Source organism: Oryctolagus cuniculus, chromosome 10 (assembly GCF_964237555.1).
Source record: "Oryctolagus cuniculus chromosome 10, mOryCun1.1, whole genome shotgun sequence".
NCBI classification, from domain to species: Eukaryota; Metazoa; Chordata; class Mammalia; order Lagomorpha; family Leporidae; genus Oryctolagus; species Oryctolagus cuniculus.
In genome coordinates this window covers 106555250-106583028 of record NC_091441.1, presented here as the reverse complement: position 1 = coordinate 106583028, position 27779 = coordinate 106555250, and the positions used below count along the sequence as shown (strand labels likewise).

The following is a 27779-nucleotide window of genomic DNA, read 5'->3' as shown; positions in this document are numbered from 1 at the left end:
AACGACTAGAATTTGCCAGACTTATCTCTGAACAAATCTGGGTCATTTCTAGACATCAAATAGACTGTCAAAGAACCAAAGTTTGCAAGATAGGTATCTAAAGAACTCAGCTTTATAATGGATTGAGAGTACAATATGGACAGAGAGCATGCCCAAGGTTAAAGTCCAATTTGAAATATTCACTGTTCCTTTCTGTCTTGGGCCCTGTTTACAATACTCAATGTGTGACTTTGGCCGTGATTTAGTTAAGCTTGGTATTTAATCGATATTTTCCTTCTGATACTGGTCTAGTGAAATAAAGGAAAATGTGGGTAGACAGTTACAGTTAGGGCTGATAGTCAAACCAGTGGGGCACAGGCTCCAGCCAATCAGAGCAGACTTCAAGCTAGAGCAGAGAGCTACTGAGCCAGGAACTAACCTTGCAGTTACTGGGTTGTGAGAATATCAAGAGATCCCAGGGAGAGACGGGGGGTTGGCATGGGGGCAGTAGGGTGGAATTCTCAGGTTCATGTTTGAATAACTGGTACACATCAACCGGATGTCACCATGGTTACAATGCAGTATGGAACATCCACGCCAGAAGTTGTTAACAGAAGACTCACAAGCACCTCATTGCATGGGTGCTTTCAGTGGACAGTTGTACAAGCTCAATCTTCAGCTCCCAGTGTCCTTCCTCAAGCTCTGTTGTCACACCCTGCATTCTGCCCTGGAGACATTAACCCACTACAGCTCAGCCCCCAGTGACAAACGCTAACCTTCCCTGAGGCAGCCTTCAACCCGCAGGGGCGAAGCAGGAAGGGGAGGTGCGTAAGAGCCACCCTGGCCTCCTCCAGGAGGCAATCCTGGGACATCTTAGTGTGTTCCATGTAGTCCCAGGAGACTCAAGCCCTTGTCACAGAGCAACCTCCCTGAAGCACCTGCACACCTGCTGTTGCTCTTTGCTCCCACACTCTCCCTGCTCCCTACTCCTGTTTCCAGGAATCACTTCCTGAGCCCTGATCTTGGGCTGTGCTTCTAAAGGATTCTGAGACAGGAAAAACCAGGGAAGGCACTATGAGGAAGGCAAGGTGCACATCGCATCCTTACTTCAGGGTATTTGAGGGCACCCAGATCCCACAAACCATTTAGAATCCTGGTGCAATTGACCTGGTCATTTGTTAAAGCTTTGGAAAAACTCAGTGTGGCCCAGCCCTTTGAACGACTTCCTCCATTTAAACTAATTAGTATCGATTTCCAGAGCCTGCCAGCCTTCAGGGAGCCCTGTCCGAGGTCCAGGGGAACAAAAAGTCTACTGGCAAGTGAAGTTTTCACACCTTGTCTGCAATACTGTTTGTGACGTCTTAAACCTTTTCCTAAATTCGTGTTTTCCCCTAATTTAATCTTTTTATTTCGTTGTTAACCTTTAGTGTTCAACTTTTCAGCATTTGTCCCATTCCTAACTTTTTAAGAAATGGTTTTATTTTTAGTTGAAATGTAGTAATTGAACATGTTTATTGGACACATAATAAACACACATGCACACACACACACAGTGTGTGATGGTCAGATCAGGGCAATTGGCATATCTGTCACCTCAGACATCTGTCACTGTCATTTCTTTGTGTTGCTAGCATTCAAAATTCTTTCCAGTAGCTATTTGGAATGTTCAGTCAGTTGTGTCAACCATAGTTGTCCTGTGCTATTGAACATTAGAAGTTACAATTGCTAATCAACTGTACTCTACCCGTTAACCATGTTCTCTCCATCCCACTCTTCCCCACACCTTTCCCAGGCACTGGTAACCACTACGCTATACTCTACTACTTTGAGAACTTTTTAGCTTCCACATTTAAGTAAGAACATACAGTATTTTCTTTCTGTGCCTGGTTTATTTCACTTAATGTTCTCCAGTTCCATCCACATTGATGCAAATGTTAGAATTTCATGTTTTATACCCGATTAATACTCCATTTTGTGTATGTACTGTGTTTTATTTATCCATTCATTCTCTGATGGACACATAGGCTGTTTCCACATCTTGGCTATTGTGAATAGTGCTACAATCAACATGCAACTACAAATATCTCCTTGACATGCTAATCTCAGTTCCTTTGGCTAGATACCCAGTAGTGGATTTACTGGATCATATGGTAGATTTGTTTCTAGCTTTTAAAAGGGACTTCCATAGTGTTTTCCATCGTGACTGTACCACATTTCCATAAAATGTGGAAATTTACATTTCCACAAACAGTATGTGAGAGCTTGTCTTCCTCTCCATCCTCACTGGCATTTGGTATTATCTTTTTGATAATAGTCATTCTACCTGGGGTGAGCTGTCTCTCATTGTGGATTTCACGTATTTCTCAGCTGCTTGTGATGTTGAGCATTTTTACTTATACTAGTTGGCTGTTTGTGTAGCCTCTTCTAAGAAATACCTGTTTGGGTTATTCATTAATGTTTTAATAAGATTGAGGGTTGTCTTTCTTTCTTTCTTTCTTTTTCTTTCTTTCTTTTTTTTTTTTTTTTTTTTTTTTTTTGCTATAGAGTTGTTGGAGTTCCTTATACTCATATATTCTGGAAATTAATCTCTGGTTGGATGAACACTTTGTATAAATTTTCTCCCATTCTGTAGGCTGTGACTTCACTCTGTTTGCTTTTACTGTGTGCAAGGTTTTTAGTTTGATGTCCCATTTTGCTCCTTTGCCTGCACTTCTATGGTCATATCAATACCCTGATTTTGGTATAGGATGAGAGACTGGTCTAGTGTCTTACTTCTGCACATGGATGTCTTGTTCTGTCTGTTCTATGCCAATAACATAATTACGTATTATGCCAATACCATAGCCAGTATCATAGTTACTATAGCTTTGTCTTATGTTTTAAAATCAAGTATTATAATGCCTCCACTTTGTTCTTTTGGGTTAAGGTTGCTTTGGATCTTTTATGAACCTACTTAAATTTTGTGATTTTTCTCCTAGTATGTCATTGGTACTTGGATATAAATTCCAATAAATCTGCAGATTTTGGTAGTATGGACATGTTAACAATATGGATTCTTCTAATACATGAACTTGAGATACCTTATTTTTGCATGCTTTTCAGTTTCTTCCATCAGTGTCTTGTAATTTTCACTCTAGAGGTCATTCATTTCCTTGGTTAAATTTATTCTCAGGTGTTATTTTTTAATGTATTTGAATGGAATTGCATTCTTGATTTTTTTCTCAATAAATTTGTTGTATTTTTAAAAATATGGGGGTTTTTTGGTGTGTTGATTTTTCTATCCTGAAACCTTATTGAAATTTTTTTAATCAATTCTAACAGGTTTTTTGGTAGAATCCTTAGGCTTTTCTATATATAAAATCACGTTCTCTGAAAACAGGGATACTTTAACATCTTTATTTCCTATTTGGATGCCCTTTTTATTTTCTTGTGCCATATTGCTCTGGTTAAGATTTCCAACTCTATATTGAATAAGATTAATGAAAGTAGAAAACCTTGTCTAATTCCTGATCTTAGAGGAAATGATTTCAGTTTTATCCCATTCAGTGTGTTATTGACTGTGGGACTGCCATATAGAGCCTACATTGTGTGGAGGTGCATTCCTTCCAAATATTTTGAGGTTTTCATCATGAAGGAATGTTGAGTTTTTTTCAGTACTTTTTCTGTTTCTGTAGAGATCCTATGATTTTTGTCATTCATTCTGTGGATGGGATTTGTTTATTGATCTTTGTATGTTTTACCATCCCTAGAATAAACCCCATGTGATTATAGTGTGTAATCTTTATCATGTGCTATTGGATTAGATTGGCTAATATTTTGTTGAGAATTTTTATAACTACATTCCTTAGAGATACTAATCTATAGTTTTCTTTCTGTTGTGTCTTTGTCTGGTTTTGATTTCGGGTAATGCTGGCTGCACAAGTCCCTTTCAATAGCTTGGAATAGTTTGAGAAAAAATTATTGTTAAAATTATTCTTCTTTAAAGACTTGATAAAATTCAGTGATGAAGCCACCTGACTCTGCACTTTTCATTGTTTGGAGACATTTCATTACAATCTTTGTACTTGTTATTATCACTCTTTCTACTTGTTATTGGTCTGTTCAGATTTTCCTTAGCCTTACGATTAAATGTTATAGGTTATACCTGTTCTTAAATGTATCCATGTCTTCTAGGTTTTGCAATTTGGTGATGAGTATTTGTTCATAATGGTTCCTAATGATCTTTGAGTTCCTTTGGTAACAGTTGTAATTTTCATCTTTTATTTATTTGGGTCTTCTCTATTACTTGTTAGTCTAGCTACAGGTTTGTCAATTTTGTTAATCTTGAAAAAAAAGCAACCCTTCTTTCATTGACCTTTTATATTGTTCATATTCCACCTCTATTTCTGTCATTTCTACTGGGATCTTTCTGTTTTGGATTTGGTTCATTGTAGCTTTCTAGTTCCTTGTCTAGTTTCTTGTCATTAAGTTATTTATTTAAAGCTTTCTATTTTTTTTAAGAACTCATACTACTTTTTTAGTACTACGTTTGCTGTCTGCATAAGTTTTGGTATCTTTTGGTTTCACTTTCATTTGTTTCGAGAAATTTTTAAACTTCTCTTATGATTTCCTCATTGACCCATTGGTCATTCAATGAGTATTTAATATTCGTATGTTTCTGCAATTTTTGAAGTTTCTCTTGTTGATACCTGGTTTTATTTCACTGTGATCAGAGAATAGAGATGCTATAAATTTTTTTAAAAATTGTTGAGACTTGTTTTGTAGCCTAAATTATGGCCTGTCCTGGAGGATATTCTGTGTGCTGGTGAAAAGAATGTGTACTTATATTTTGCAATACTTGAAGATGTTATGTGAATTCTGTTATATCTGTTGTATGGTTTATTGAATTTTTTCCTCCTGATCTGTCGATGAATCTGGGATATAGAGGTTCCCCAATATCATTGTGTTGAAGGCTAGCTTTGGCTTTAAATGTTTGCTTTAGAAAATTGAGTGTTCCCTCTGGAAAAAAAAAAACACCTAAATGAAAGATCTCTGTGAGTGAGATCCCAGTATAAAGAACAGGCCATCAAAGAAAGGAGGCACCTTTCTCTGAAGGGAGGAGAGAGCTTCCACTTTGACTATGACCTTGTCTGAATAAGATGGAAGTTGACGAACTCAAAAGGCTTCCATAGCCTTGGCAACTCATGACTAGAGCCTAGGGAGATTACTGATGCCATAAACAAGAGTGTCAAATTGTTAAGTCAACAACAGGGTCACTGTCTACTTACTCCTCATGTGGGATCTCTGTCCTTAATGTGTTGTCCAGTGGGAATTAATGCTATAACTAGTACTGAAACAGTATTTTACACTTTATGCTCTGTGTGGGTGCAAACTGATGAAATCTTTACTTAATATATACTAAATTGATCCTCTGTATATAAGGATAATTGAAAATGAATCTTGATGTGAATGGAATGAGAGAGGGAGTGGGAGATGGGAGGGGTGTGAGTGGGAGGGAAGTTATGGGGGGTAGCCATTGTAATCCATAAACTGTACTTTGGAAATTTATATTTACTAAATAAAAGTTTAAAAAATGAGTGTTCTAGCATTAGGTACATATACATTTGTAATCATTGTATCACCTGGTTGTGTTGATCTCTGATCATGTGTAGTAATCTTTATGTGTCTTTATAGTTTTTAACTTAGTCTATTTTATATGATGTAGATGTAGCTACTGCTCAGGCCACACAGCAGACACATAGAATAACAAATGCCCTAAACAGCACTCTGGCCTCAGAATCAGTCTTTAAGGCTTTCGGATCTGGCTAAAAATCTCATGAGAGCCCTTCGGGCATGAAAAGCCAAAGCACTCTGGCAAAAAATTACTTACATCAAAGATCTCTGTGAGTGAGATCCCAGCAGAAAGAAAGGGCCATCAAAGAAGGAGGTACCTTTTGCTGAAGGGAGGAGAGAACTTCTACTTCAGTTATGGCCCTGTCTAAATAATATTGGAGTTTGTGGATTCAAGGGGCTTCCATAGCCTTGGCAGCTCATGGCAAGAGCCTCAGGTGATCACTGATGTTATAAATAAGAACGTCAATTATAAATCAACTACAGAAGTCACTGAGCACTGTCCTTAATGAGTTGTACTATGAGAATTAACAGTAAAACTAGTCTTCAAACAGTACTTTATACTTTGCGTGTCTGTGTGGGTGCAAACTGCTGAAATCTTTAGTTAGTATAGAGTTTATGTTCTGTATATAAAGGTAATTAAAAATGAATCTTGTTAAAAAAAAAATGGGATGGGAGAGAGAGTAGGAAGTGTGACAGGAGTGGTGGTTGGAGGGCAGGTATAGGGGGAAGGACCACTATAATCCAAAAGCTGTGCTTATGAAATTTAATTTATTAAATCAAAGCTTTCTACTACTCCTGTTTGGGGTTTTTTGTTTTTATTTCCACTTGCACTGTATATGTTTTTACATTTATTTACTATCAATCTGAGTGTCTTTATTGGTCGTCTTTGCTTGTTTTTATCCATTCAGCCACTTTACATTTTTTAATTTAATGTTTTTTGTTTACTTGGGAGACAAGGAGCTAGACAGAAAGACAAAAGGAAAGATCTCTTAGCTTCTGATTCACTTAACTAATGCCCTCAATGGCTGGGACTGGGTCAGGTCTGAAACCAAGAGCTGAGAATTCAATACAGGTCTCCCACAAGGGTGACAGGAACCTGACTGAGGCGTCCCTGCTGTTTCTGAGGGTCTGCATTGCTGGGAAGCTGAAGTCAGGAGCCAGGGCCAACAAGTAAGCCCAGTTACCCCAACGTGCCTAGGCTGAACATCCACTCCCAGCCTACATCTTTTAATTGGGAGATTTAATCCATTGAATTTCAGAGTTATTATTGAAGAGTGATATATTTCTGTCATTTTGTTAATTTTTTCCAGATTGTTTTCTATGTCCTTTTTTCTTTTGCTCCTAGCTTGTTGTTTGTAATTTGGTGGATTTCTATAATCATAGGATTTGATTCTCCTTATGTTTTGCATACCTACAGTACTATTGAGTTTTGTGCTTTTGTATATTTCCATGATCATTGTTAATCTTTTTGCCTCTAGTGTAGGAATCTCTCATCTTTTGCTGAAAGGCCCAGTCTGGTAGTGATGAATTCCCTCAGTTTTTGCCTGTCTTGGAAAAACTTTATTTCTCTTTAATTTCTGAAGGTTAGCTTTGCTGGGTATAATATTCTTGGTTGGCAATCCTTTTTTTCCTTTGAGGATTTTGAATATATTATCCCAATCTCTTTTGGCCTATAAGGTTTGCACCCAAAAGTCTGATGTTAGTTTAATGGTAATTCCCTTATATGTGAGGTCATGCTTTCTCTTGCTATTGTTGGAATTCTGTCTTTGCCTTGTGCTTTTGCCAGTTTGACTCTAAGAAAAAATTTTTAACTGAGTCTATTGGAGTCATTTGAACTTCCTGGATCTGAATTCCATATCTTCCCAAGATTTGGAATGTTTTTAGTTAGCAATTATCTTATAAAATAGATTTCGTATGCTTTCTCTCCTTTACTACTGGAACATGCATAATGCAAATATTCAGTCATTTACTGGTATCTCAAAGGCTTTTCTCATTCTTTTTAAATTCTCTCCTTTGTCTCACTTATTTTGAAAGATCTTTCTTCAAGCACAGAAATTCTTTCTTCTACCTGATCTTCTATGTTGTTGAAGCTCTCAACTGCATTTTTAAAAGATTTATTTATTTGAAGGGCAGAGTGACAGAGAGAAAGATCTTTAATCCACTGGTTTAATCCCCAAATGATGGCAGTGTCTGGGACTGGGCCAGGTCAAAGTCAAGAACGAGGAATTCACTCCAGGTCTCTCACATGGGTGGCAGGATCCCAAGTACTAGGGCCATCTTCTGCTGCCTTTCCAGGTGCATTAGCAGGGCATTGTATCAAAAATGAAGCAGCCGGGACTCAAACCTGTGCTCCATTATGGGATCTCAGCATTTCAGGTGGCAGCTCAACGTGCTGTGCTACAATGCTGGCCCCTCAACTGCTTTTTCAATTCTAATTCTTGATTTCTTTTGCTTTAGAATTTCTTTTTGAGGGCTAACATTGTGGCGTGGTGGGTTGGGCCTCTGCCTGGGATGCCAGTATACCATTTGATCCCGGGTTCAAGACTTGGCTGCTCCACTTCTGTTCCAGCTCCCTGATGGTGTACCTAGGAAAGCAGTGGAGAATGGCCCAAGTGCTTGGGCCTTACCCATATGTAAGAGACCCAGAAGATGCTCCAGGGCCCTGGCTTCAGCCTGGCCAAGCCCTGGCCTTTGCAACCATTTGGGGAATGAGCCAACAGATGGAAAATTGATCTCTCTCTCTTTCTCTCCCCCCTTCCCCCCCAGTCCCACCTCTCCCCCATTCCTCCCCTGTCCTCCCTGTCCTCCCTTTCTCTGAGATCCTGCCTTTCAGATTGTGTGTGTATGCATATATATTTTAATTTCTATTTGGTTCTTTTTAATTTCTATTTGGTTCTGCTAAATTTCTCATTCACATCATGAATTGTCCTCTTAATTTCATTGGATTATCTACATTTTCTAAAATCATTATTTTGAATTCTTTTCCAATTAATTTATCTACTTCTTTTCCTTTGTGGTTTGTTGCTAGAGAGTTATTATGTTTCTTTGGAGGCATCATATTATCATGTCTTTTCCTGTTTGCTTTATTACTCCCTGCATTGGTATTTGCATCTGGTGAATCAGTTGCCTCTACCAGTTTTACAGAGTAGTGTTGATGATAACAGACTTTGTCTTGGCATTGTGTCCTAAGTTGTTGGCTGGATATTTCACACTGAATTTCAAGTTAGGCGCTTTAGTTTCCATGTTGTTCCTTCAGGTGTGAACAACTGGTAATGTCTGTGGGTACCTCAGTGACCCAGGCTGCAGGTATTATGGGATTGCACTGCCAACTAGGCTCAGTTCTCTTTGGTGATACACCTGGCTATAGGCATGGGATACCTATCAGTTTCTGTGGGTATTGTGCAATATTGTGGGGCTTGTGGGTATTGTGTACGTAGGCTCAGGTAGGGACATCACAATATACCTAGTCATAGTCTGGGTGTCTTTCACTACCTGAGGGCCTCAAGCAGGCCAGTTGGACTTCTTTTGAGCTAAACAGGTGATTTTAAGGGGACTCCAAGGACAGCAAGCTTTGGGGATTTTCCCAGCTACTTGCCAAGGCTGAGGGTGGGTGAGCAGTGCCACCAAGTTGCTTCTGGGCCAGCAAGGCGGTGGGCAGGGCCATCTGGCTGCATCCTGGGGCCCAGGGTGTGGGAAGAATCACCTGGATGCTTACAAGACGCCAGGAGGGTGGACAGTGCAGCCAAGTACTAACTGGGGGGCTTCTGCTTGCTGAACAGCTCAGGGTCAGCTTCTCAGCTTCTTTCCAGGACTGTAGAGGATCTGCAAGGCCACTGGCTGGTTCACAGGGCTGGGTCAGCAGAGTTGCCGAGGGAAACTACCTGGCTGCATCACAAGACCCCAGGTGTGTGAAGTCTCAGCCAGGCTCCCTGGAGCTGTGGGCTGGTTAGGGAAGGCTCAGTATGTGCTGGTTACTTCTCTAGGGCAATGCAGAGTACAACACAGCAGCTCCCCAAGTGGGACTCAGGACCTGGGAGGACTGCAGGTTTCTCCAGTAGTAAACACCGCAGGTGTTTGCAACACAAGTGGAGACTGCCAGGGGCTTCCTGCTTACCCCAAAATCCCTTGGTTCAGGGTTGATTTTGAGGGGTAGGAAGGCAAGTGCTTTGTTCTTCCTTCCCTTAATAAGCCATCTCCCTGCTCTGCAATGTCTCTGCCACATCACAAAAGCACTTTGCTACCCTGCCTCGAACGCTCCATGATGCTACAGTTATTTTTTTCATAGTTCTGGACCTTCATTGTAGAGGGAAGTGCACTGTGGGGAGCAACTGGGAGCAACTCGGACTAGACTAAGTTACTGGAATTAAGACTTATTCTATGCATCTGCTCTCCCACAATATGGCGCTGGGAGAGGAGGAAACAGCTTCTACACAGCTGCCTCCAGTTCAACCAATAAACAGCAGGACCTGCTCCTGATTGCAGGAGAGCAGCGTACTCAGCGTGTGGGTAGCAGAGTTGGGATTGGCGAAAGAGGACTATAAAGGAGGAGAGAGACAACATGCACCAGGAACATCTATCTGAAGGAACACCTGTGCAGCCCCCGAGAGAGCCGGCCAGCGGTGTGCCGCTCCCCCGCGGAAGTGGGGAAAGTGGCAGGGGGAACCGCCCTTCCACGGAGGTGGAAGGGATGGTAGCCAACCCGGGAAGAACCAGCAGCAAACCCGGGAAGGGCCGAGAAGACAAAAGAACAGCGCAGGGTCCTGTGTCGTTCCTCCGTGAAGACAGGGAGTGACATAATGGTGCTGTGACTCGGATATGAAGCCTAGGCAGGGTTTAGTGTCGTTCCTCCATGAAGAGGGGCAGCGACAGTGCACCATGCACCTCTCATCAGTCATCTTGGCGATGCCCTGTTGCTGTTTTGCTTGCTCTTTCTTCCTGGAACTGATCATTTATCACAGATCTTAAGGCCTGTCCATTCCCCTTCCCTCTCATCTCTGATCTGTACCCTCTCTTCATCCTCCACTGCAATTCTTCAGCTCACATCCTCATCATTGCCAATCATCTCCTCCTCCGCGTTACCATCTTTCACTGCCAGCTCAGTGCTAGGAAGATCTTCTACCAGATGCAGTGTGGACTGGGAATGACATCTGGTTATGGGCCATCCATCCCAGAGATGCCAAATTCTATCTTCTTCCTGATGAGTGTGCCGACATGGAATACCAAGGGCAACTGGGACACAAGACACCGCTTTGTTATTTACAGACCCAGAAATCCAACACAGACCATCCTGGCAAAGGGAACTGGAGAGCGGGGCTGAGTATGGAAGACAAGGAAGAAATGTTCTCCAAGCACAAGACAAGACCCTCACAGCCCAATACCCAAGACTGAAGAGTCAAAAGCACATGACTGAGGAATAGAGGAACACGTGCGCCTGCTCATCTCACTGCCTAGGGACCAAAGGAAGGCGGAAGTAGAGCCCTGGGGGGGTGGGGGAACGAAGTAGGTGTGCATCCTCCCAAATGGCAGACGAGAGAGTATAAGGAAGAAAAAACGGACCACAAAATGCACTGGTTTGCTCATCTTAGAAAGGTGTTTGTGAAGTAAGTAAATCAAAACAAAATTAATGAGGACTGAAAAGGTCAAGGATTAATGGGAAAAAAAAGATATTTCACCTTAACATCAGTGGCATTTGTGAGAAAACATGGCAAGTCCAAGGCGAGTCCATACATGTCTGATTACAGAAGTTGAATGTTTGTACCAGTGTTCAATAAAATTGGCTATCAGGGCAGGTAAAGCTGCTGCCTACAGTGCCGGCATCCCATATGGACACCAGTTCAAGCCCTAACTACTCCTTTTCTAATCCAGCTCTCTGCTAATGACCTGGGAAAGCACTGGAGGATGGCCCAAGTGCTTGGGCCCCTGCACCCACATGGGAGATCTGGAAGAAGCTCCTGGCTTTGGATTGGCCCTGATTCAGCTATTGTGGCCATTTGGGCAGTGAACCTGCAGATGGAAGATGTCTCTCTTGCTCTCTCACTCTATAACTCTGCAATTTTGCCTTTCAAATAATTTTTTTTTAATTTTCTATCATCAAGTTGTCACTGAGAAAACACTGCAGACACTAAACAGGTGCCTGGAAATTCAAATTCATCCCCATACATAATGATACAATTTCCAGAAGAGGTATACATTGGTCTAGTTTCCACTGCTATCCAATGGGAGTGAGACTGTCCTAGGGTGGCACAGATAGACTCGAAAATGACATTTGATGGCATCAAAACCGGGAGCAAGAAGGTCAGTGTCTCCTGATGGATACTTCTTTTCCCTCCATCAATCGAAAGAATCACTGTAAGACTTGTGCATTTTTTTTAAATCATCCATTTGAAAGAGTTGCAGAGATGGAAAGACAGATTCAGGACTCTTCCATCCACTGGTTCACTCCCCCAGACAGCTGCAACCAGCCCAAAGCCAGGAAGGAGCCAGGAGCTTCACTGGGGATCCCTCGTGCATGGTAGGGGCCCAAATACCTGGGCCATCTGCTGCTGCTTTTCCCAAGTCATCAGCAGGCAGCTGGATCAGAAGTGGAGAAGCCGGGACACAAACCAGCACCTGTATTGGATGCCAGTCTCACAAGTGACAGCTTTACATGCTATGCAACGATGCCAGTCCTGAGAGCTGGTTTTTAACCTGGACAACTGTATATCAGTTCTCTTAGTTCTGCTTTGTTTGAGGCTTGAAGAGATGGTGACAGTCTGCTGATGGAAATAAACTGCTCCCACTGTCCTGTGGCCAAATTCAGGGTTAGAGAAAGTTGTCAGCTAGGAAGAGCTGTGCCTCATAGATGCAGAAGTGGGATTGTCCCTGAGTAAATGTGGCCTGATCAGCATTCTGAAGTCTCTTGGTAAGGAATGAAAGTGGATGGCAAGCTCTACCATGAATGTGTTTCTCCACTTAGAAGCCTATATTCCCGTGACTTTTCTTTTGTTAACCAACAGGCTCAATAGCCACAACAAATGTCTATCAAATTTAGAACACAGGAAGAAATCCAGAGTATCAACCCACCTCTTCTATTCTTGGGCTTCCTCCTTGAATAATTTCATCCCAAAAGGAATGCTTCTGCTTTGCTCCGAGAAATCCCTGATGTAGGTAAAGAAAAGCCACTCGTTTAATTCCAAAGTTCACTACTTGACAATTTTCCCCTCTTCCTACATCCCAGCTACTCCAGCCTGGCTCATCAGAGATGGTTATGTAAGGAATTAGCCCAAATCCAGCAAAATTTGGAAATCAAGGGACCCACATTATGACTCAGGGGTTAAACCGCCACATCTGTCTCTGGCATCCCATTTCAGAGTGCTGGTGTGAGTCCCTGCTGCTCCCCTTCTGATCCAGCTTCCTGCTAATGTGCCTGGGAAGGTAACATAATGGCCCTGGCCACCCATGTGGGAGCCTAAATTGAGTTCCTGGCTCCCAAATTTGGCCTACTCCCTTGGCGGTGGTAACCATTTGGGGAATGAACTAACAGGTAGAAGATCTCCCTCTCCTTCCCTGTTGCTCTTTGAAAAAAATACATAATTATTTTTAAAAAATTAAGACTTTTCTATCATTATAAGGTTTCCAACGATTATAAAGTCCCAACGATGCAATCAGCCTCCCACAAAGTAAAATCCTAAAATCAAATCTCTCCCATTTAGCTACTTAAATCCCTGTCACAACATATCCTCTCCAGCTTTTCCATTCTACACAGTCCTGGATTGAAGGATTCCTTCTCAGGTGCCTGGGGGAAAGCTGCTGCTGCAGTGGCCACAGCATTGGTTGGCTTCTTGCTGGGACTGGTGTGGCTCTTTAACGTCTGCTGAAAAGGATTTCTCTAAAGCGTAGTCTCCCACGGACCTGACTTCCTGAAGGTCCAAATTAATAGACCACAGGAGAACATCTCTCCCTGTCACATCCCATGGAACAACCTCAGTCACCCCCAAAAGTTTGGTCCTGTGCTTTCTTCATCCCCAAGAGAGGGGAGGGAAGAAGGGGCGGAAAAAAATAAAAAAACATATTTTTGGTCACATCAGTCTACTCACAATCTGCAATAGCTCTCGTTGCTAGAAGGATAAAACAGTGTTACATACTTCTAGTGTTCAAGGCTTCCCAGGATCTGACCAAAACTTGCTTCTTCCCTTCCATTTGCCGTTTGTGTCATTCTGCCCACTGCACCCCTGCCCCTCTGCCTCCATGTCCTGTCTCCTCTTTGCTGCCACCTCTCTGGCTTCAGCTCATTAATTAAAGTTCGATTCAGGCGCCACCTTTTCTATGAGTCTTTCCTGGCCCTCCATGGTCAGTGGCATCCTCTCTGTCTCACTCTTCAGCCATCCCAGAACCCATGGATCACACTTGGTGCTGTCCTGTGCTACTGACCACTCTGTCTTGTCTCGAGGAAACCTGGTGGCTCCAACTGAAGCTGTACCCCACCCACATGGCCTAGCAAGAGCCCCGCAGGCTAAGTGTGATCCTACCCTGTTGGGGGAAGAATCTCATTCTCAAGGATTTGACCTCACATTACCCAGGCTTTGATTGCAAAGAATAAGATCTATGCTGGTCAGGCTAAGCAGGAACAAATGATGACAGGATATTGACAGCTCAAAGGACCACTGAAAGCATTCAACAAACAAGCTGACCTTTCAGAAATGACTCCCAAAGTCATAGAAATAACTGGACCACCCAAAGAGCTGCTGCCCCTCCGATAGGCAGAGGGCCACAAGCAGAAGACCATTCACACCCATCAAAAGCATGTCCTGCCTACAGCCTGCTCCTCAAACATAGTGGCTGGGCTCTGGACCCAATACAGATGGCTCCCCGGTGCCTGACTACAGAGACACCAGGCATCTGCTTGCTTCTGTCTCCCCAGTATACACATGGATTCAGCTAGAAGGCTGAATCTAAACCCTATCCAGACTGCAGCTTACAAGAGTCTTGGAAGTACAGTTCTATGGCTTCCCAGCTTGTTCAAGAAGGGAAAACACTAGAAAAAAGTGGAGTGGCTGTTGAGAGTCAGCCCATCACATGTCCCCCAGATCTGTATAAGTGTTCATCTTGCCTCTGAGATTCACGCATGTTTGATCTGTGATGCCTGATATTTTAGAATCGATCTTGGTGACCACCATTCACTTCACTCTGTCAAATAAGTTAAGTCTATAACATGCAGATGACTGTCCCAGTCACTAAGGCATTTCTCAAACATTCATAGAAAAAGTATTACAGATTCCCAGTGTTTGTCCAAATTGTTTTATTACATTTAACATGTAGGAACATAAAAATAGCTATAAAACTCTCATGCTTACAGAATCTTAAACATTAATTTGCAAATCAAACACAATCAAAACTCTAAAATGAATGAAATTGAAACTAACAACCATTCTTTAGCATAATGAATGATGCTGTTTTGTACCAAGTAAATCACTGACATCGGACTACTCGGAGGAAAATTCATTGGCACATTTTACATTTCACATGTTAATGGCCTGATTCTTTTGATACTGAGCAAGAGAGCCCATTGTTTCAGTCGCTGTCAGTATCATTATCGTTATTTTTCCTTTTGAACAATAAATTCATTTATAACCACTGGTCTTAATGGGCCAATCACTTTAATGGTGCACTCCAAAATAGAGTGCTGAAAATTTTAAAGCATCATTTAATAGAAACTTCTTCCATGCATACTTATTAATGCCCTCCTCGTTAATGAACTGCGGAGGCTTCCTTTGTACAGAGAAGTGGGTCATGCAGCAGAGCGTGGCTGTGCGTGTGGTTCCAACTGTGGCCCACACAGGCTCGTGGAGTTCCACATGTCTGCATTACCACGCGCAGGCAATGACCAGTCTGCCTGCCCCCTTGCTGCATAGGAACTGGGGATCTTTTTTGCTCCTCTAGGCTTGTTTGAGCTATGCTCGGCACCAACATGTTCATGAATGTGAATGTAAGAACAACTTGGGGTGAGGACAGTTCCTAAGATAAAAAGAACTCCTCCATGAAATTCAATAAGAACAAGACAGCGAACCCAGTAGGAAAAACGCAAGGAATATGAACAGGCACTTCAAAGAAGAGGAGGCAGAAGAGCTAACAAACGTGATAATCGATACCCACATGGACATAATTAATTCAATAACCAATTAAAATAATTATGAGCTACTTTACATCCATAAAATTAGCAAAATTAAAAACTGATAATGCAAATATCTTGATTATAATGGGAAAGCATCTGAAGGGAAGGGAACCTTCTTGCACTAATGGTGAAGAAAAAGATTGGGTACAACCCCACTGGAAAGCAAATGCTACCTAGCACTATTCAGTATATCTGGCCGGCGCCGCAGCTCACTAGGCTAATCCTCCGCCTTGCGGCACCAGCACACCGGGTTCTAGTCCCAGTTGGGGCACCGGATCCTGTCCCGGTTGCCCTTCTTCCAGGCCAGCTCTCTGCTGTGACCAGGGAGTGCAGTGGAGGATGGCCCAAGTGCTTGGGCCCTGCACCCCATGGGAGACCAGGAGAAGCACCTGGCTCCTGCCATCGGATCAGCGTGGTGCGCCGGCCGCAGCGCGCTGGCCACAGCGACCATTGTAGGGTGAACCAATGGCAAATGAAGGCCTTTCTCTCTGTGTCTCTCTCTCACTGTCCACTCTGCCTGTCAAAAAAAAAAAAAAGTGTATCTGTACCCTGCAGTCTAGGAAGCCCACTCCTGGATATACATCCAAGAAGGCTTCACCTACAGGTCCATGGAGGGAATGTCTACGGGGCTGTTCTTTGGCAGTTGTGTGTGTGTGTGTCTGTGGCAGGAATTCTGAGGTAGCCAAGGTGTTCATTATTCAGGGGATAGATAAGCAAACTGTGATGCCAGCCTACCATGGAGCAAATGGAAAAAATGAAATAGGGAGGCATATGGCAATAATGACAAATCTTTCAAAGCGTTGCGTTGATTACAGAAGTTAGAATGGGATGTCTGTTACGATGCATGGTAAAAAAAAAAAAAAAGACACACTTGGGGTCGGAATTTGATACAGTGATTAAAATGCCACCTGGGATACCCACATCCCACATGGAGCACCAGAGTTCCCTAAGCTGCTATGTACTTCCTAAGACCTGTTTTGGGGGGACCCAAAACCAAGACAAGGTCTCAACTTGTACTCTGCAAGGGTTATTATGGCTCTGTTCCTATGATGACACATTTTGGCTCAGGGCAGGCTGGGACTGGAGCCTTCCCTCCCAGGATTTATTACAAAACCTGGAGGCCTGTGTCTCCAGGTCACATCATCTCACAGTCCTGCTGGCTCTGGCTATGACAGCTCTGCCTGCTTCCTGAATTTAACACCCCACTGAGCTTCAACAACAACAACAAAGAAGGAAAAAAACACCCCTCCTCACCAGACGCTCCTCTCCTAAGAAAATAAAATCTGTGTCTCTGATGGTGAGGTCGGGAGATGTTTTATTTTCACGCATTTGCACTGCACCTTCACAGACCAAACCCATGAATCCTGTTTTTATTTTGACACTATATTAAATTGGAATTAAACTGAGTGAGAGTAATAGCTTCTCCCAAGAACCAGAGTGGGGAAGAAGCTATTGGTAATGCTGGCAGAAGAGCCTGCAAGGCAGGATGGCAGCTCTCCCAGGACCCTGGGGACACTGGGTCTGGACCTGGGAGCAAACCCTGCTCAGCACCTGCTTGGCTCCATTGGATCCCAGGAAGATCCAACGACACAGGAAACCTGGCCTTTAACCTTTCCCTCTCCCCAGCATGTAAAGAAAGCACCATTCATCAGGGCTGCCTTCCTGGGAACAAAGTAACGCTGAGACAAGACGTTGCTTTGAGGTTTAATTTTTAATGCTCTACTGTTGTCCATGTTTGATCACTTAGAGGTTTGGCTTAACATTTTATGTATAGAGGACAGCACAGGATAGAGGGAATGATTCAAAGGTGAAGAGTAAGGCATGCTCCATCTAACTCCCCTTTTGTTTTATAAAAATTAGGGTGGGCATTTGGTGCAGCAGTTAAGACACCGGTTGGGACGCCTTCATCCCTTTCCAGGGTGCCTGGGTTTGAGTCCTGCTTCTACTTCCTATAACGTGCACCCTGGAAAGCAGCAGAGATGGGTCAGGTACCTGACCCCATGCCACCCACATAGGAGACGTGGCTAGAGCTCCTGGCTCTTGGCTTCAACATGACTCACCCCAATTGTTTTGCGCATTTGGAAAGGGAACCAGTAGATGGAAGATCTGTGTGTGTGTATGTGTGTGTGTGTATGTGTCTACCTCTCTGCCTTTCAAGTGAATGAAGAAACAAAATGTATAGTGATTCATTACTTATTTGGAGTCAAGTGCTCCTGAGACACTGATGAAAGCTTTGGCCTTCTCCCCAGAACAAGCACATATAAACCCAACACATGGGCTGGTGCCATCCTTCCCTGGCCTTCACGTTAAAGACCTCTGCTAACTCAGGAGTAGCAAGCATGAACACTACACAAAGAAGAAAGAAAATGGAGAAAAAATAAATGTTTAAGTAATGTTTTCTACTTTAACATCCCCTTTGGGGGCAAGCATTGAGGAGCAACAAGTTACGCCTGATGGCGATGCTGGCGTCCCGTATCAGAGCGATGCCAGTTCAAGTTTAGCCTGTTTTGTTTCCAATCCAGCTTCCTGCTAATGAGCCTGGGAAAGCAGTGGAAGGTAGCCCAAGTGTTTGGGCTCCTGGCACAGGCATGGGGGACAAGAAAGATAGAGTTCCTGACTCCTGACTTCAACCTGGCCCAGCCCTGGCTCTTTCAGGCATTTGGGGAGTGAACCAGCGGATGGAAGAGCCTGTTCTCTCTGTTCCTTTTTCTCTTTCAAACAAGTCTCTAAAAATGAAACTTCCTAATTCATTAATTGATGAGTGCTGGAGAAATGCTCCATGGGCTAGGTCCTTCTGCTATGAGAAGGCACAACAGTGGTTCATGCCTCCGACACAGTGTTGTGCATGTTGGGAAGTGGGGAGGGATGTTAAATGGCTGTAAGGCATCTCAGGGGAGGTGATGACTCCACCAACCAAGAGGGCGAGCAGAGCGTTGAGGGCTGAGAACGCAGCAGGTGCAAAGGTCTGCAATGAGTGCAGATGTGTGTGGGAGATGATGTGTGTGGGAGATGATGTCCCCACCGCTACCAGCACCACATGCTGCTCTCAGGCTGAGTACCGGGCAGATGGGGAGGAAGGCAACTGGGATGCTACGTGGATGTCCCGTAACCTTTGTTCTCATTTCTGTAGCTGGCTGACTTCTCCTCCTTGAAACATGACTTCCATCATGCAAGTTTCAGACCCAGACCTGCGCCTGCTGAGTTGTCTCCCATCTCACCGAAGCTGCCACCTCCTCCCCAGCCCGGGAGCTGGATCCAGAGCACAGAGCCCAGCCCTTGTGTTCTGTCCCCTCCTCTCCACTGTCTGAAGACATCTTTGAGTGCCACTGACTCCTCCGGAGCAGGCTCCTCCCTGAGGTATGTGTCTCGCCGCCCCCTCCACCTCCACAAGGGACAGCCATGAAGCAACCCAACCCAGTAGTCTCTGCTTATTTCCCTGTTTCTACCCTGCTTCCCATGAGTTTCTTCATAGTGGCCAGTTTCTGTTAAAACTTAGTAGACTGTATCTGTCCTCCACTCAGTACCCTGCAAGGGCTTTTCATGTGACTTTGAGTAAGATTCCAAGTAAGATTCCAAGTGAAGCTCTGCATCATTTGTTTCCCTCCTTGCAAACTTTTTTGTTGAAGATTTATTTATCTTATTTGAAGGGCAGAGAGAGAGAGGTCTTCCATCTGCTGGTTCACTCCCCAAATGGCCACTACAGCTGGAGCTGGGCCGATCAAAACCAGGAGCCAGGAGCTTCCTCCAGGTCTCCCACTTGGGTGCAGGGGCCCAAGGAAGGAGCCATCTTCCAATGCTTTTCCAGGCACATTAACAGGGAGTGGATCAGAAGTGGAGCAGCCAGGACTAGAACCAGCACCCATGTGGGATGCCGGCACTGCAGGCAGTGGCTTAATCTGATACACCACAGCAATAGCCCAAAAAAGCTGAGTCTTAGGGCTGACATTGTAGTGTAGCAGGTAAAGCCACTGTCTACAATGCCGGCATCCTATGTGGGCATCAGTTCAGGCCCTGGCTGTTCCACTTCTGATCCAGCTCCCTGCTATAGGTCTCAGAAAAGCAGTAGAAGATGGCCCAAGTGCTCGAATCCCTGCCGCCCAAATGGGAGACTTGGTTGAAGTTCTTGGCTTCAGCCTGGCCCAGTCTTGGCCATTGTGACCATCTGGGGAGTGAACTAGCAGATTATCTCTCTGTATCTCCTTCTCTCTTGGTAACTCTAACTTTCAAATAAATAAATTTTTTAAAAGAGAAAGGCTCAGTCTTATAACAGCACTGACAAGTCAGGGTCATAGGCACAGAATGGGAGTGGTGGTCACCAGCAGATGAGAGGAATGGGGAATTCGTATGTAATGGGTACAGGGCTTTTCAGATCAGGAATTGAAAAAGTTATGGAAATCAATTATGAGGATGATTGCACAACAATTTAAATGTAGCTGTTAGCAGTGAATTGTACACCTAAAAATGATTAGGGTAGACATTTGGTGTGGCAGTTAATTGTCATTTGGGATACTCTCCTCCCATATTAGAGTGCCTAATTTTGAGTCTTGGCTGTTTTCTCAATTAGAGTCTCCTACAAATGTGTACCCTGGAAGGTAGCAGGTGCTGGTTCAACTGCATGGGCTCCTACCATCCAGATGGGAAATCCTACCTCCTGGCTTTGGCCTGGCCCATCACTGACTGTTGTAGACATTGGGGGAATGACAAGTAAATGGAAACGAACTATCTTTCTCTCCACCCCTTTCCAAAAATATAAATAACAGATGTACTTTTTGAAAATGGCTAACATGGTAAATTTTATATATGTTTTGCATTTTTTTAAAAAGCAGTATTGGCCAAATTACGTAAAATTGGCAAGATTGTTCTTTTCCACTACTGAGTAGTAACAGGGACTTGTGTAATGATTTGAGTTCAGCTCTCAGCTGTAGGAAAACAAAGCTGCATTTCTTCACAGCTGAGTTTGTTGAGTGTGTAAGTTCTCACCACTGTGTGTGCACACGTATATTTTAGTGAACCTGCAGATGTCTCACACCTGAGTGGGAAGGGAAGAAGCGTATGAGGCAAAGCTGGAGTGATACTGGCAGCCAGATGACAAAACCCTTGTGAGTTAAGTTAAAAAACCTTAAGGGGATGGAGGAGCCACTGAGAGCACTTAAAGTAGCGAAATGATATGGCCTCATTGTGTTCTAGAAAGATCATTTGGTTGCAATGTGAAGAATGGATGTTTCCAGGAATGGAAGACAAAGATGGGGGTAGAAAGAACAGGTGGGGGCTCCACCAAGTGAGCAGTGGATGAGGACTGTAGCAGTGGGGATGGAAGGACAGGAAGAAGTAGAAAGGTATTAGATATTTAGGCAGTATAATGGAAAGCCAAGACACTGTGGCAAAAAAAAAAATATATATATATATATATATATATATATATATATATGACCTAAATGAAAGATCTCTGTGAGTGAGATCCCAGCAGAAAGAAGGGGCCATCAAAGAAGGAGGTACTTTCTCTGAAGGGAGGAGAGAACTTCCACTTTGATTATGGCCTTGTCTAAATAAGGTCGGAGTTTGTGAACTCAAGAGGCTTCCACAGCCTTGGCAGCTCATGACAAGAGCCTCGGGTGATTACTGATGTCATAAACAAGAGTGTCAATTGTTAAATCAACAATGGGAGTCACTGTGCATTTACTCCCCACTCCCCATGTAGGATCTCTGTCTTTAATGTGTTGTACTATGCGAATTAATGGTAAAACTAGTATTCAAACAGGACTTTATACTTTATGTGTCTGTGTGGGTGCAAACTGTTGAAATCTTAGTATATACTAAGTTGATCTTCTGCATGTAAAAGTAATTAAAAATGAATCTTAATGAGGGGTGGGATGGGAAAGGGAGTAGGAGATGGGATGGCTGTGGGTGGGAGGGAGGTTATGGGGAAAAACTCTATAATCCATAAATTGTACTTTTGAAATTTATATGTATTAAATAAAAGTTTTTTAAAAAGATATTTAGGCAGTATAAATGATTGGCAGCCAACTGAGTGAGGCAGAGGGACAGGGAAAGACAGCACCCAGGTGAACACCCAGTCCTACTTGGGTCACCTGAATGGACAGTGAATAAGTTCCTAGGATCAGAAAATAGCAGGAGAAATGCAAGTTTGGTTGGGACAAGCATGCTGCTTTGTGTCCACTGGAAGTCAAGGGCTCATAAAATCAACTAGTAATGTTGGCCCTTCCGATCATAAAAACTTGATCATTGGGTCTAGTAGAGAGTTCTTAGCGCACGTACACCCAACTGTTGACATCATCTGAGCCAGGCCTTGAGAGGGGAGCACACTCTCTCTAAGGTAATGGGGCTGCAGGGTACGGAGGAGCTAGGCCATGGAGAAGATGACAGGAAGTAGGGCCCTGGAAGGTTTATCCTAGCCAGGATGTGCCACAAGGACTGGGCGGAAGACTGGTCAAAGAGAGCTGAGGAACAAAGGAACTTCAAGTTTCACTTGTAATTTTTCCTTTAAGCCTTGAGAGTCAAATGACCTTCAGTGTCAATCCTTAACTGTGTCCCAATCCTGCCTACAGCCAGTCAAGTGCTCACTCTAGGGTCCTGTTAGCATCCATAAAAGGGGAAAATTTGAACACTTACCCCAGGGACCAACTGAGACAGCATCTCAGTGCCTGGAACACAGGACACACTTCACAGTGTTGGCTTGTCTTCCACGATCAGCCCCACGACCCAGTTGACTTCTGCCTTTCAAAGATGAAGTGCAGCCTGTTCATGGTTCCCCAGCTCAGATCCCCGGTTCAGTCACTTGCAAGCCTTCCTAAGTCCTTTCATTTCCTCCGTGTAACTGGGTCCATCCACAAGGTGTACAAATGCACATGGAAGAGAACGGGAAGTTGGTGCTCTGCCTGGATGTTTCAGGTCAACATGTAGCAGCCTGTTCGGATCTGCCTCCGGTTCCATTTTAAGAGGATGCACTTGCTCAGATCTTTTAGGAAGACTCCTCGCATGTATTAATTATGCCCCCCACTAATTACACAGAAGGGGTGGAGCAGCGTTATTGGAAGGGATGGGCATGAGCAGCCAAGGAAAACAATGATGAGCTCGGCTTTGGCCTCACACGGGAGTCCAGTCTGAATCTAGGGGAAGGTTCTGACAGCAGTGTTCTTCAAGCTGCCTGGACGAGGGGTGGGATTTACCAGCCCCTGGTGTGCCGGGCAACTTGGAGTTGCCTGTGTGACCGGGTTTGAGAAGGGGAATACAAGAGGGGCGTTCATGTTTCCTAATTCTAGAACCCCATTGACTGTATGCTGCGCCATCTGCTTAATCATAGGCTTGAAAAAGAGCACGAGGGATGCCCTCACGTTCATGTCCACTTCTCATTTCAGAAGCATTAAATGAAAATGTGTCTCTGAGAGCAGAGGAAATGTGGTATAAATTTTGCAAGCACGAAAGGAAGGGGAACACTGGAAGGCTTTGGAGGCCCTGAGGTTGGTCAAGGACCCACTCTGCCTGCCCTCCCTACCCCTGAGCTACCCTCTATGGGGAGCCAGTAGACAGAGGGGACATCAGATCTGAGCTCCCCGCCTCGCCCCCACTCTGGGAGGCCACTGGTCGCTGGGAGCAGTGATTGAAGCCATCCCAGAGTGGTCAGTGACCATCAAGAGAAGACCCTGTGGTCACTAGGCCACCTGTGAAAGGTAAACACCCAGTACCAGCCCAGGACCACCCACCTCCCCTCCCTCACAGCTTTGGAAACCGTCAAAGTCCCTCGGGTGAAGACACTGACTCTACCGCTTGCCCTGGACCAGCTACCCCTCAGAGAGGGTGAACCTGGGAAACACATGTGTGGCCCAGAAATCAGTGGAATTCATTTACAAGATAGTGCTAGTGAATAATTCATTTATTTTGAGAGAAAAATGGGCCAACTGAATAGCTTCAGGGTCTTAGAAGATGCAGTCTGGTGGGATGTTTAAGGTGTTGAATAATATTTTTAATAATAATTAAATAATACATGTTCATGATAGAAACCTCAGAATAATGAAGAATGCTTCTACCAGAATGGGTGCCTGTGTCCGCAAAGGCAAGTGTGTTTGTTGAAATAGTTTAAGGTAGCAGATACATGGAAGCTACTTAAATGTCCGACAGTGGGGAGAGGGTTAAGTAAACTGAGATCACCCTGCCAGCAAGGGGAGAGGTGAAGGAGAGAATGAAGTGAAAGGGGACAACACAGAAAGCTTTACACAGTGTGGCTCCATGAATGGGAAAACACTTAAAAATTTGCAGCCAGTGCTTGCTTCAACAGCACTTAAACTAAAATTGGAACAGTACAGAGATTAGCATGGCCCCTGCTCAAGGATGATGGACACATCTGCGCAGTGTTCCATATTTTTTCTGTAAGTACCTTATGTTTGGACTGTGTGGACTATCCTTTTCTGACCAGCTAGTTCTTCTTACCCTTGAAAGCAGAGACAGAAACAATAGCAGTGGTAGATGGATTATTGTCCTCAATGCTTTACTGCCTTCCTATGACATCATTTTTCCACGTGACTTTGCAGCACTTGCAACTTTAGAAAGTTTCGACATGCCCATGTGCCTTGGTCTTACAAATGTAAATATAAGAGAGCTGACCAGAGCTCCTGCGTTCAGGGCTGGCCTAGCCGCAGCCCTGGTGGGCTTGTGCAGAGGGACTCGGCAGATGGAAAATCTTTCTCTCCATCTCCCTGTCCCTCTCTGCCTTTCAAATAAATAGAAAATAATTTTTTAAAGATTTATTTATGGCCGGTGCCGCGGCTCAATAGGCTAATCCTCCACCTAGCAGCGCCGGCACACCGGGTTCTAGTCCCGGTCGGGGCGCCGGATTCTGTCCCGGTTGCCCCTCTTCCAGGCCAGCTCTCTGCTGTGGCCAGGGAGTGCAGTGGAGGATGGCCCAAGTCCTTGGGCCCTGCACCCCATGGGAGACCAGGAGAAGCACCTGGCTCCTGCCTTCGGATCAGCGCGGTGCGCCGGCTGCAGCGCACCGGCCATGGCGGCCATTGGAGGGTGAACCAACGGCAAAAGGAAGACCTTTCTCTCTGTCTCTCTCTCTCACTGTCCACTCTGCCTGTCAAAAAAAAAAAAAAAAAGATTTATTTATTTATTTGAAAGTCATAGTTAGAAGGGGAGCACAAAGAAATCTTAAATTCACTGGTTCTCAAAATGGCCGCAGCAACCAGAGGCTGAGTCAGTCTGAAGCCAGAAGCTGCTCTTGGATTTCCCACATGGGTAGCAGGGCCCAGGGCCTCAGGTCATCTTCTTCTGCTTTCCCAGGCCTATTAGCAGGGAGATGGATAAGAAGCAGAGCAGCCAGAGCTTGAACTGGCATCCATATGGGATGCAGCTTGACCTGCTTCCACGGTGCCAGCCTCAGTGTGTGTGTGTATCTTTTTTTTTTTTTTTTTTTTTTTTTTTTTTTTTTGGACAGGCAGAGTTAGACAGTGAGAGAGAGTCAGAGAGAAAGGTCTTCCTTTTTCCATTGGTTCACCCCTCAAGTGGCCGCTGTGGCTGGTGCGTGCGGCCAGCGGGCTGAGCTGATCCGAAGCCAGGAGCCAGGTGCTTCCTCCTGGTCTCCCATGCGGATGCAGGGCCCAAGCACTTGGGCCATCCTCCACTGCACTCCCGGGCCAGAGCAGAGAGCTAGACTGGAAGAGGAGCAACCGGGACAGAATCCGGTGCCCCAAGGTGCTGGAACCCGGGGTGCTGGCGCCCCAGGCAGAGGATTAACCTAGTGAGCCACGGCGCTGGCCTATATAGTTATCTTTTAAAAGGTTTGCATGGACTTACAAACACAGTAAAAGCCTAGAAAAAGAAATAATAATGCCAGTGGAATGCATTACCTCAAGGGAGTGGAAGGGATTGGGAGAGGAAATAGAGTAGAAGCTTTTGTTTTAACCTACATACCTAGGAGTACTTTCAAAACATTCATGAATAGAGAAAATCCACATTGCAGAAGAACCATGCATACAGCTAACTCCTGGAGATAGCTCTAGCTGAGGTGCACTCTTCCAGGTTTCACAAGGCAAGTAAGATCATAACCACCACTTAAATCTCTCTCTAAATAACGTATCATGCGTGCTTCGAAGAGCCAATGAAGAATCATTCTGTGAATGATTGTTCCAGCCCTATCCCAGCCCTATTGCATCACAGGACCGTTCTATAGTTGCTTAAACAGTCTCCTATTGAGGAACATTTAGAGAGTTTTTTTTTTTTTTTTCCAAACAAACAGTGCTGTATGGACAAGCTTATGGTTAGAGTATTGCATGCAATCACACTTATTTCCTTAAAGCTAATCCCTGGGAGTAAAATTGTGGGGTAAAAGCGTGAATTCACTTTGGTATTTTTAAGACGTGTTGTTAAATTGTCATCCCATAAAAGTTGTGAGGTCTGCAATCCCTTGTCCGCAAAACTCTGAAAACAGGAAATGTTTTAAGTTTGGTTTCTAAGCTCATGTGGTGCCAACCCCTGACCCGAATGGACAGGAAGCTGCTTGCGGTCTGTAGTCATCTCACTTGATGTGAGCATTTGTACATTTCATGGCAGACATGGAAAAGTATTGGGGTTGGGGAGGGGACTGGGTGGAAATGGCCCTTGTCCTAGCCTGGGGTGTTGCAAGGCAGACAGTTCATTCGTCGCATTTCTTTCCTAAAATCTAGAAAGATCTGAAATCCCACATGCCTCTGGCCCCAAGAATTGCAGAGAGACTAAGGGCCACTGTTCCTGTAGACTCCCCCCAGCAGGATTTTGAGAGTGTTGTTTTCTCCACGTGCTCATCAGTCCTGGATTTTATAACTTGTTCCTTGTCTTTGCTGGTCTGATCCGCAAACTGCAAATAGATGAAGCTGGCTGCTTTTCCAAAGTTGCATGCACCTGTTTGAATGTCTCCGTGCCTCACCTGTCTGCTGCTATCTGCGGCTCTTGGGGGAGGGGCTTGGGAATCCTCACCTTGGTCTCAGCTCTTCCCTAGTCTCCACCTCCTGCTCCCTAGTGCTCACTTCCAGCAGGTGGGGCGCCCTTCTCTTCTGCCATGCAGGTGTTTGATGGAGGAAGCAAGTGGGGGCTCCAGAGCACAGACCTCCCTGGTGACAGATCCTGATTTCCCAGAGGCACAAGATTCTGAAGGGGATGCGGGGTCAGCATAGTTTCAAGTGAAGCCCCATATCCACCACAGCCCACAGCTCTGCCAATGCACTCAGCCCGCCCTGCATATCCATTCTCTACCTACGCTTCTTTTTGGCCTCTGTTATCATGTACATCACTTAAAACAACTATGAAATTACACACACCGCTATTCAGGAAAGCTGGTTCCAACAGTCTATTTTCCTTTAAATTTTTTTGAAGATTTATTTTTATTTATTTGAAAGAGTTAAGAGAGAGGTAGAGAGAGAGAGAGAGAGAGAGGTCTTCCATCCAATGGTTCACTCCCCAAATGGCTGCAACAGCCGGAGCTGGGCTGATCCAAAGCCAGGAGCCAGGAGCTTCTTCTGGGTCTCCCACGTGGGTGCAGGGGCCCAAGGACTTGGGCCATTTTCTACTGCTTTCCCAGGCTATAGCAGAGAGCTGGATCAGAAGTGGAGCAGCCAGGACTCGAACCAGTGCCCACATGGGATGCTGGCGCTTCAGACCAGGGCTTTAACCCTCTATGCCACAGTGCTGGCCCCAACCAACAGTCTATTTTCATTAATACCATCTGGTATTGTTTGGGCCAAACATTGTAACAGGAAACCCAGGCAGGCTGACTTAAGGTAGCACCTGCAGAGAGGTACCGAGCAGTGAGACCAGATCAGCAGGAATGTGACACAGATGCCTGCACCCAGGGACTGTCCTGGCTGCCCCGGTGTCTGGAGGCTGATGCTTATGCCGGCCTCACAGATGCAGCCTTGCGGAAGAGGCCAGTCCATGGCTGTCGCAAGCAGATTGCTTCCTCTACCCCAGCCTGGTCCCAGGGCATGTCACTAAATTACCCATGGGCTGGGCCAAGGCACGAAGACCCTAATCAGAAGATCTATGATCA

The 27779-nt window shown here is 44.6% G+C and overlaps 1 long non-coding RNA gene and 1 other non-coding gene across 2 annotated transcripts in view; both read left to right on the top strand.

The window, feature by feature from the left end:
- Positions 1-27779, top strand: part of LOC103349149 (uncharacterized) — a 317640-nt gene that overhangs the window by 247626 nt on the left and 42235 nt on the right. Inside the window, exon 4 of the long non-coding RNA XR_011379581.1 lies at positions 18873-19099. This is a non-coding gene — a long non-coding RNA (uncharacterized lncRNA). The remainder of the gene's footprint in view (positions 1-18872; positions 19100-27779) is intronic.
- LOC127492530 (U6 spliceosomal RNA) lies at positions 24020-24123 on the top strand. Its single transcript, XR_007922044.1, has one exon. It is a non-coding gene; the product is annotated as a U6 spliceosomal RNA (small nuclear RNA).